Source organism: Schistocerca cancellata, chromosome 3, assembly GCF_023864275.1.
Source record: "Schistocerca cancellata isolate TAMUIC-IGC-003103 chromosome 3, iqSchCanc2.1, whole genome shotgun sequence".
NCBI lineage: Eukaryota > Metazoa > Arthropoda > Insecta > Orthoptera > Acrididae > Schistocerca > Schistocerca cancellata.
In genome coordinates, this window is record NC_064628.1 from 646,005,588 (window position 1) to 646,011,119 (window position 5,532).

The following is a 5,532-nucleotide window of genomic DNA, read 5'->3' on the forward strand; positions in this document are numbered from 1 at the left end:
ACGACGTTGGCTCCGACATCGACCAGTGGAATGGTACCGTGCAGGCATACAGGCCCTCATTTCAAGGTGGCGTAAGGCCGTAGCATTGAATGGAGATTACGTTGAAAAATAGTGTTGTGTAGCTAAAAGATTAGGGAATAACCTGGTGTATTTCAATGCTGAATAAAACAACCCCTGTTTCAGAAAAAAATGTGTTGCATTACTTATTGAACTGCCCTCGTACTTTCAAGTAATTCACTTAAGCTATTCCTGATTTAACTGTAAGATCTGTACTTCCCACTTTCGTATCAACAGCCTCAAAATGCATATTGTAGACTTCAGGATATGTTACAGGTCAGTGTCACACCAAGATTGTGGAGAAAGAGACGGAGGGGGGGGGGGGGCGGCATGTCACTCTCCAACAAGTGTTTACCAATAAATATGTGGCGGAAAATTACGGGTATAGGACGGCTTAACATGTGGAAAATGAGATTTTCATTATTCGCTCACTGTATTTAACATTTATTATTCCTTTAAAATCGCACAACAACTTCAATAAAACACAGTTTAATCACTCATCTGCACACTTATTTCGCAATAATGTCACTTTTAAACTGCAAATCCTCTAAGAGCTCTCTTGAATCTTCACGAGTCTCTCCCAACAGCCTTGATGTGGATAGATACGTACAGCAACCAGAACTGTGTCTGCAAAATCACAAAAATTATTAAACAATTTTTGCTGTCACTAATTACAAGCAATATAATTGACAGAGTAGATTGCTAATATTTGATGTAATGAAAGCCCCTCAATGGGGTATATTTCACATTTGCAAGAACGATCTCACTTAAGTAATTAAGTCCATCGAAACACTTAGAAACTAACCTCTCGTCTGACGAAAACGGTCTAAAGACGCAGTGGCAATTTCTCCAGATCTGCTGACAATGATATTTTGAGTTATCACTTTACTGAGTGACTGAAATGTAGTTCGGGTACCTGAGAACATAACAATATGTTAGAATTCATTTTCTAAACACGAACTATTACGGTACTGTATGGCTACTTACATATTAATTACACTATTAATATTTTCACAGTTGTTTCTTTAATACAAGATTAAAGCCAACGGAATAACAAACGTAAAACGTACTTACCAATGACAGGTTTGTTGAGATGCAATTTTCTGTGTGGACAGATGTAGCTTTTTCATACGGTGGTAAGTCGCAGAAATCGCAGGAGTCACAGAAATCGCAGAAGTAGCAGAAGTCACAGAAATCGCAGAAGTCACAGAAGTAGCAGAAGTCACAGAAGTCGCAGAAATCGCGGAAGTAGCAGAAATCGCAGAAATAGCAGTGGCGGAGGGATACGCGACTTAGGTTCCTTAACTGCGACTCTTAACTGCGACAAATCACAGTTAAGAATAACAGATACTGAAAAGTAGCATTCACAGAAATCACTGATATCGGAAAATCGCAGTTTAGCCCAACACTAGAGCAGTGCAACTCAAGCAGAACCAACGCTTTGAAACTGAATGCAACTGCCATCTAGTGACTCCATTGTTAACTACAGACTTTGAAAAAAGCCCTTCCATCAGCGACCTATATACACAATATAGTTTATATACCTCCTTGCCTTCCATGTTGCATTGTATTGAAACTGAGAAATATGATGCGAGGCGGAACTGTTACAGCAGTCCACCAGCTTGGCAAGACCACCTACAATAAATTTATTGTAGTGGTCTTGGGCTGGGCGGCACGGGCCGCACTCGACTGCTGCAGCAATCCACCGGCTGAGCGGCACGTTTGCTTCCGACTTCTACGGAAGTAGCGAAAGGGTTAATAACGTTGCTCCAACAGTTCCAAACGTCGAATATGATATTACAGTGCAGCTCATCGCCTTAACAGATTAACGGCAATACAGTTCTTTTAATGTAGTTGATTTAAGAGTCAAGCTGTAGAAAATCCATGCATATTGTAACTATGCGTGGATAGGAATTCAAAGTTTGTGTAGCTTTGACTGTTCAGCTGAAACCATTTCCTTCAGCTAATTTAGTTAGTAATTACACTTTTAAGTTTGACAGGTATTAGCCAAAGGTTAGATTAAATGCACACACTACTTCATACTTGCTGCTGATTGGCTGCCATTTTATTGCCGTAACTACACATTTACAACCTATGGTTATTTGGAAAATTTTGCTCAATTTGACATCCCCTACTCATCTCTGACCTTATTAACTGGTTGTTTATCTCCATCCTGTGTAAGGTATACAAATTCTTATTGCTCACTTGCTAATGAAATACTATATTTAATTTAGCAGCATTATGTCACAAGATGGTTATCACTGTTAGCATTCAACCGCGATTTTTAAACATACATTTTAACAACGCGTTTCAAGAGACAATGCTCCCATCATCAGCTTGTAAAATCTATGTCATGAAATTAAACGGACTAAAAAGACAAAATACCATCACAAATAGTTGGGAAGTCCATATAGTAAAACAGAATTAAAAGTGTATTGGATTGTGCGTCCTCGTCTTACAATGAAGTTGTTGACACAAGTCGATGGCCGTCCCATAGCTACCAAATATGCTGTCGCACTGTGCCGGCTCGGGAGCTGTTGTGGACTGACGTGCCTAAGTGTTGTGGCGTGGTTACAGCCGTGTGCTTGACGGTAACGCTATGCTATTGGGCGCCTGATTTCCTTATTACATTGGTCTGCCATCGTTAGCCTCTCGCAACCCTGTCAGTGACATGCTACAAGTTTAAAGTCGCATACCTACCCTAAAATAATTCTAAAAACCCGCTAAAAAATCTCATTTCCTTAAAATTATCTTGTGCATTTAGAATATTGCTTTGTTTCTTTTCGTGGATAGCTATCTCGAATTCCTCTAGTAAATCAAGTTTCCTCCCTTTCTTTTCTACATGCAATATTTCTACGTTGTCTTCTATGCTATTAAGGGGATGGCCTGTTTCATATATATGGTTCGCAGGAGCTGATTTGTCATAATTTCCTAACCTGAACGCCAATATCGAGAAGAGAAATAAGTTTGAAAGATCAGGAGTTTATAAGATTCAGTGCAGAACTTGTGATGCAAAATATATAGGGCAGACAGGAAGATCATTCGCGATCCGGTATAAAGAACATAAAGATGCGTTTTTAAACACATCTCATATTCAATAAAAAGTAAATTTATTCAGTTACATTGTCTGATATCTAAACTGCTGATGCAATTGCACATACACATTGATCAAGACATTAGTTATATAAAGTGCAATCAAAAAGTTTCCAATTGAGGGCAGTGCTGCAGCATGTACACAATGAAGTACATCTCCAATGATGGTATATAAGCACTAATATGAAGCAAGGGATTCATGGGCAATATGTGTCTTTTTGATGTGCATGTGATAAAAGGGGAAATGTTATCTATGATGACATTATTACCTAATGAATCCAAATAGGTCCAATATACTGCCTTTTTTTTTTTTTTTTTTTTTTTTTTTTTTTTTTTTTTTTTTTTTTTTTTTTTTTTTTCGATTGGCTGCTGAAGAAACAGTAAGATATCATAGTGCAGAAGTTATGTCAACTCAAGTGACACTCAAGCACCTGCCCTATAGTCCTGATCTTTCCCCACAATATTATCATTCTTTTTGTCCCTTCAAATATGCCTAGAAAAGTCAACAATTCTTGTTGGTCAAGGATGTACAGCAGGCAGTTATGGACTTCCTTACACAGCAAGAACTGGTATGTTACCAAACGGGTATCGTCAACCTGGTGTATCAGTAGGATGATTGCCTTAGTGCTCATGGTGATTATGTCTGATTAGTGTACCAGTTCTGGCCCATATGACCTTTGAGTGGAAAAGTTTTCATAGCCCCTTATAACTCTGTTATACAACATTTTCTCTCTTTCCACAAATGGTATACAACTTCTTGACAATAGGAGCTGTGATAAGAATGACAGATTCAAATCATTTGCAACTAAATTCAGTGAATAGTTTCCAGAAATAAAAGAAAATAAAAGGACAAAAAATGAAGCCTTGAAAGCAGATTCATTAGATTTACTTAGATGAGCATTTTATACTCCACCAACACATATATTTGGCAACACAAATGTTACAGAGATTTCAAATTTTATTAGGCCACTGAAAAGCAGTAGCCCTTTGGATAAAGTGGTATTTCAACTACTAAGAACTGTAATTTTGTGCTGACTTGATAGCTACCAGTCTGACTTCTACTCCCCCCCCCCCCCCCCCCCTCACACCCAGTCAGTACAGTGTAGTCATTCCAGTTTAGGTCACTCTGGATGGATGCTCCTAGATATTTCAAAGTTTTAATGTTTCCAGTAATCAATCATGAATAGTGTAATTGAAAATTTATTGTTCTTTCTGCCTCTTTATACTCTATACAATACACTTGTTTATTTTGGGAGTTGACAGCCAGTCCCTGCGCCAAGAAAGTCTCCTTGCATTTTGTGACAGTTTTGTGGCTTTAAAATTTTGCTGTGTGTGAGAGCACCATCTGCATACAGCCTCACAGTTTTTCCTGTTATCCACCAGATAATTTATATATGTTTTGCACAGTAACAGCTCTATAAATTCCTGGGAGCACCCAAAGTTACTTATACATCTAATGATGGGCTCTGAGGTTGTTATAGCGATTGGCAGAGGAGGTTAAGACCAGCCTAGCACATGGATTTCAGCAAAACTCACAATTTGCATCATTGTCCCCAGAACTGATTGTGGCCCTTTGGTTCTGACTTGAGTGGAAGGACTGAATCAGAGACTTCAAGATTCTGTGACCAGCTGGGCTGATACTTTCTGGACATGCGCCATAGGGTTGAGAAATGTAGGGTCCCCCTAAATGGGTCGGGTGTACACTACACATCACGGGCTGCTATTCAGGTAGGTGACTGTGTGTGGAGTGCACACAAGGTTTTTTTAGATTAGGTGACTCTCTGTTCAGTCCAGATAACAATAGCAGTAGGAAATCCAGAAGTATCAGTGTAAAATCAAAAGAAATGCCTCCCACAGATGAGAATATCAAAATCCTAACAGCAAACTGCCAAAGCCTTCACAACAAAGTGCCAGAGTTTGGAGCACTCATGAAAAGCAGTAAAGCTCACATAATACTGGGTACAGAAAGCTGGTAGAAACCTGAAATTTATAGCAGTGTGATTTTTGGGGAGAAGTTAAGTGTATATTGAAAGGATAGGTAAACTGGAAATGGAGATGGTATATTCATCATAGTAGAAAAGACACACAAATCCACTGAGATAGAAATTAAAGCTTCATGTGAGACTGTTTGAGCAAGACTCAGCATCAGGGGTGGGCAGAAAATGATAATTTGATCCTTCTTTTGCCCATCAGACTCATCTCCTGATGGAACCAAAAACTTTAGAGACAACCTCAGTTCACTTGTACATAACTTCCCCAATCATACTGTAATCATCAGTGGAGACTTTAATCATCCAAATATTAATCGGGAAAATTACAGTTTTGCTAGTGGTGGGCATGATAAGACATCCTATGAAACTTCACTAAATGCGTTCTCTGAAA

The 5,532-nt window shown here is 38.8% G+C and overlaps 1 long non-coding RNA gene across 1 annotated transcript; it reads right to left on the reverse strand.

Moving 5' to 3' along the window:
* Nucleotides 1-486: 486 nt before the first annotated feature.
* LOC126175601 (uncharacterized) lies at nt 487-1,286 on the reverse strand. The gene is made up of 3 exons (XR_007535595.1): nt 1,132-1,286; nt 863-973; nt 487-684 (listed from the first exon to the last, which is right to left on the reverse strand). It is a non-coding gene; the product is annotated as an uncharacterized LOC126175601 (long non-coding RNA).
* Nucleotides 1,287-5,532: the final 4,246 nt, after the last annotated feature.